Genomic DNA, 5,504 nt, shown 5'->3' with positions numbered 1-5,504 from the left:
AGAACTGCTGGGGTTTTTCATGCAAACCATTATCAGGTGTGCACTTCACCCATCCAGATTCCTTCCAGGAATAGAGAATTCCAGACTGGTTTGGGTTGAAAGGTCCTTAAAGGTCATCTCATTCCACTCTCTGCCATGGGCAGGAACACCTTCCACTGTCCCAGGCTGCTCCCAGCCCCAATGTCCAGCCTGGCCTTGGGCACTGCCAGGGATCCAGGGGCAGCCCCAGCTGCCCTGGGCACCCTGTGCCAGGGCCTGCCCACCCTCCCAGGGAACAATTCCTGCCCAATATCACATCTAACCCTGCTCTCTTTCAGCTTCAAGCCATTCCCCCTTCTCCTGTCCTCCATGCCCACATCAGAAGTCCCTCATGGATATCTTCCATCAAACACAAAATCCCAGGGGACCTGTTGCCATCACATTCTTTATTCCCTGTACCATTGGAGAGGTCCTTGCCACATCAGAGCTGCCATCAGGCCACCTCAGCTCCATTGTGCAGAGGGGGGCCAAGTGCTTGCCTGGTGCCATGGGCAGGGAAGTGGCCTCCAGCACTCCAATGGCACTGGGAAGCAAGGAGACAGGGAATGGCAAACAGGCAATGACAAAAATGACACAAAACAAGCGAAGTAGAGGGCAGGAAATGGTGGAGTGACACAGGAAAGCAGCAGAAATCCAGCCCTGCTGCTCCTTCCCCCTGCACAGGAGTTTGAGGTACAAACTCCATAGAAACCCCCTGTGCTTCCCAAGGAGCCACAGTTTGGGATCAAAGGCTTTGAACAAGCAGGGACATTTTTTGTATTGAAGTTGCAAGAAGATGTGGATTAATAAAAAATAGGGAGGAGCCTGGATTGAGCCTGACCCACAGGGTGTGCACCTACACTATAGGCACATCAAGAACAGCAGCTTGCTTTACAATTCCAAAGAATCCCAAATTAACACATTCCTTCACTAAATATTTTAATCACTATCATCCCTTTCGAGCTGCTTATTTTTCCTCCTCTTTATCCTGCCTTTTCAGGCTCCATGAAGCCATCCGGACAACACACACGGAGCAGGGAACGCGCTCAGCAGGTCTGACGTTTCAAACGAGCCTGCCCAGAGCAGCTCTGCATTCATTTCATCCCCACTCCACATCTTCCCTCCCCAAAATAGCTGCTGCACCTTTGCTCCTCAAGGAGAAATCCACCATTCCAAGCACTGAAAACCATGGCAATGGATGTTGGGTTTCATTTATTTTTGGAGGCTGAGCTTCTATTCTTGGAAATGTAGGAAAAAGCAGCATTTCAAAGTCTGAGGTTGCAATTACCAGAACATATTTTTTTTTAAATGTATTTCTAGACTTTCAGCCAACCACTTGCTGAATAAATACATAAATATGAAGGGGGAGGCAAAATTCTATTTATGTGACATCACAGTGAATCGATACATTAAAATTCACGAGACTGCATTTCTTACCAAATAGAAATAAACAACTTGTTTAATAGAAATAGAAATGACCAGTTATCTCCTATCATGGCTATGCTGGGGTTATTTTAATTTTGGCTTTGCATCCAGTAGTTTTAATGGAAATACAGCATCATCAGTATGTCAGTATTTAAAATTTCAGAAACCAAACGCAACTTTTGGAATAAAATTCCATGTTCCCAGTGGTGAGCTCAGCACAGCAGGGGTTCCTCTGCCAAGAACAGCTGGATCATCAGCAAACTGAATTTAACAACTTCAAGACTGACAAGCACATCCATCAAAGCAGCTGCTGAAATGATCTAAGGATTGTAAAATATAACAGCAGCAGAATTCAAAAGGAAGAGTCAGAATATGATAATTCATAATTACAGTTTCATTTCGGTCAAAAATAAAAAACTAAAAGTAAGACTTCTTGTTTTCCCCAATTGCACTAATAAGCAGTAATTCACAAGAGAAGGTTGGCTACTTAAGTGCCATTAGGTTTGTATTTGCAACCTCCACCTTGGTGAAACTCATCTAAAGCTAAAAAATTCTGACAAGTTTGCAGTTTCCATGCTCTTCCTGCAATAGATGTGAATATTAACTTTCTTCCATTTTTTTCATCACAACCACCTTCAAGGAAGACTCAAGAGGCTGTGTACCCAGGAATAACCTTTTCTAATTTTAATCAAACAGATCAAAGACTGAAATTTACAGTTTAAAAACAGCTGCCTGACCACAGCTGCATAATGTGATAGACAAGCATCCTCAGTGCTTATTCCTGCCTTCCTGCCTGCACCAGAAAGTGCAGTTTTCCCTGCAAACTCCACCAAGCCAGACCAAGGGAATAAATCCCACATCACACCTGGCAGTCCTGGAGAGCCACTGGCAAAAGGAATGAAAGACAACTACAAAATTCATATTCCAGACAATTCATTGGGAAAACAGTGTGCCCAAGGAAGTCAAACTACCTACAGCTGTAGCTTATTTAAACTAAATATCCTTTCATTGTTAAAACTGCTAAGTGTATTAGAAACCCTTCTATTTTTATCCTTCAATGCCTTCCATACCACACAAAAATCCTATCCCCAGAATGTTGGTTTGGCCCCTCTGGAATACACCTGTCCATGAGGGCTCCACCAGACTGCTGCCAGCGTGAAACTGAACCTGCAGCTCATGCAGCAGCTTCAGCCTCCAGTAACAAAACAGGAACTGCAATTCAGGATCCACAGAGTGGAAGTGGCTTTTCCTCCTCATTTCACACTCCTTGCAACGATGGGAGATTCTGCCTCCCTCTTATCCTCCAAATAGTGTTTAGCAAAAGTCAGAAATCCCACATGATTCCAGTATTGGAGAAAAGAGGAAAAACAATCTGCTAATTTTTCAATTGACCATGAACAAGGCAAGAAAAATATCCTGGATGTGACCTCCTTCTGTACCAATTTTCCATCAGCAGCTGCCCCTGTGCTGGTTTGCAATGGACAGGCAGCCACTGCAAGCAGATACTTCAGGAAAACTTAACTTTTGCTCCCCCAAAACGCACAATTCCATAGCCACACCATGGAGTCCATTGTAAGGTACTCCCAAAAAGCTCTCCTGGCCTCCAGCACATCCAACAGCTCAGCAGCTCCTGCAGCCCAAAAAGCCTCACAGCACTCGTTCTTCTCTTCCCAGCAGAAGTCAAACGCAACCAGTCTGTGCTGAGGACTGGAGCTCCCTCCTGTTCCCAGGGTTTGGGAAGCACCAGGAGCTGAGCCATCCCACGCTGGAGCAATCCCACCTGACACACAGCACCAGGAACGGCCCCGGGCAGGAGCAGCTCTGCTGTCACCCCACAGCTCTCCTGCAGCTGCAGCACTGCTTGACCAGCTCCCAGTTTCCCATCTGTGTCACATGGAGGGGGAAGGACAAGGAATAATCACTGGCAGGGCGGATCCCACAGCTGATCCCTGTGCTCACACGGCTTCTGGGAAAGGACTGGGGGAAAAGTGCTCTGATTTGGATAAATCCCAGACCTCGTGCTAACTCACCATCCATTCCAGTGTCAAATGCTGCTCTGACACTCCTGCTCCACACAGTTTGGGGTTCCTTTCTTTTCCAACAAATAAAAGGCAAAGAGCTCTCCTGGCTCTCCGTGTGGTCTTCCCAAAGTCTGGGAAGCCTTTTCCAACCTTGGCTCAGAGTCTGCTCCAGGCAAACAGGCTCCCACTACAGCTACTTTTGGGAGTCTGTCCCCTCTCCCCCAGCCCATCACCACAAACACCTCCTCAGATTTTGTTTGATTTAACTTCTGAAGTGAAAGTATGGCCCAAGAGGAAATGTTTCTACTTCTTCCTTTGCTGAAAGGGACAGAAGCAGGGACTGAGCAGGGCCAGGGAGGTCATGGGAGCACCTCAGCCCTTTGGTGTGGTACCATCACATCATCTCTGTCAAGCTGAACTTATCACCACATGCAATTTGGTGTGAAATCCCCAAAAATCAGCACAGAAATAACCCTACCAGGGCAAACACACAAGATATTCCACTTAAGGTGTTCCAGCTCCTAGAAACTTTTATGGCAACCTCCAGATGTGTCTATTTTAAATCTTTTTTCTTCCCCCCCAGCCTCATTCTCACCTGTGACAATCCTAGATATAGCCAGAAATTCCTACAGCATGGCAGGGATACGTGCAAAAGAAGGTCAAAACTGGACAGGGAGCACTGGCCAGAGAGTTCTGCAGACATGCTGGAAGGAAAATTACATTGTTTTATTCAAAAGGTGAAGGGGGTTCAAATCACACAGTCCAAGTTGTGCAAATCCATGAGCTCAGAGGCCAGCAGCACTGCTTTTATCAGCTGCTCCTGGCTGGGAAGCTGCTAAAAGGAGATGTAATAGTTTGCTTTTACTAATTATTGTAAGTGTGCAAATATACTTTTGGAAAAATCACTTGGGAGACACTCCAGAGTCCTTCGAGGCACTTGATAAAGCAATACTATTAACACTTTTCCTGAGATTGGAAATGAGTGTTCCTGATTTGTGGCATCAGGATTATTTCAAAAGTCAACTCAGATTTTCACTGCTAAAGCAGACACATAATTTCATCCAGATTTCTGCACAGGGAAGAACACACAGAGCACAGGATTCAAGCAATAACTTGGCTTATATTTTATATCAGAAAAGGCAATTCTCCACAACAGGCATTGCATAAGCACTAATTTTTTTATACTCTGTTTTCCATGGAAAAGAGAACACAAGGATATCCTTTCAGATTTCATTAACACTGCATGTTATTGAACAACAATAAGCTACAGGAAAGTGATGATTGAGGAATGCTGGCTCTATATTTTTACACTTTATTCTGCATTAAACCACCAATACAAGAGCTATTAATCAAAACCTCATTTGACATACAAACAAAGGGTGATACATCAGATAAGTTACTTAAACTTCAATTATTAAGTTATATTGTTCATGTACAGAAAAAAATTTTTAAAGAAAAAAATTTCATCTTTTCCTATTCAACTGCATCAAAATAAATCATTCCTGGGCCATTACCCAACCTTTAGTGAAATTCCCTGATCCATGAAGCATTGCCATTTCCAGGCTTCACAGGGAGCCAGGCTCAGGTAGCCCCGAATCCCAGTTCCATCTATGGAGTGCCCTGACAACAGAAATAACAAAATTTGGGGTACTTCCTTAGAGCTGGGCACTTCCACACAGGAGGGCACTGAACTGACAAGGCTCCAAGCATTTCTCAGCCAATTTTTTCCCAATAATTGACAAACAAACAAAAAAAAAACCTGTTTGTACTTAATGCTCCCTTTTAATATACAACTATAAAAGAATAACTGGGAAACACACACAAAAAAACTTGGTCTTTTTTTCCAATTCAAACACAGCTTACCTCTCTGAAAGAAAAGAATTTCTCGATGTTTTCTGACAACAAAAATTAGGGTTTTTTTCTCCCCAGTGCCTGGCCAGGCTACAGCAGCAGAGCAGTCTCTCAGGCACCAACCACTCCAAGAAAAAGTGGGATAACACGGCTGCATTTCCTCGTGTGCCTTCCTTCTGTTATCAGCCC

At 44.4% G+C, this 5,504-nt stretch overlaps 1 protein-coding gene across 2 annotated transcripts in view; it reads right to left on the bottom strand.

Annotated features, from left to right (window-relative positions):
* Nucleotides 1-5,504, bottom strand: part of CACHD1 (cache domain containing 1) — a 91,073-nt gene that overhangs the window by 79,844 nt on the left and 5,725 nt on the right. Inside the window, exon 1 of one of the 2 annotated variants that reach the window (XM_017740694.1) lies at nucleotides 4,060-4,158. The exons of the other annotated variant lie outside the window; for it this stretch is intronic. The gene's annotated coding sequence lies outside the window, so the exon portion shown is untranslated. Of the gene's footprint in view, nucleotides 1-4,059; nucleotides 4,159-5,504 lie in introns of those variants that run through there. 2 annotated transcript variants of the gene reach the window in all.

The sequence above is a fragment of the Corvus brachyrhynchos genome, unplaced genomic scaffold, assembly GCF_000691975.1.
Source record: "Corvus brachyrhynchos isolate BGI_N302 unplaced genomic scaffold, ASM69197v1 scaffold280, whole genome shotgun sequence".
NCBI lineage: Eukaryota > Metazoa > Chordata > Aves > Passeriformes > Corvidae > Corvus > Corvus brachyrhynchos.
This window is presented reverse-complemented; position numbering and strand designations above follow the sequence as displayed.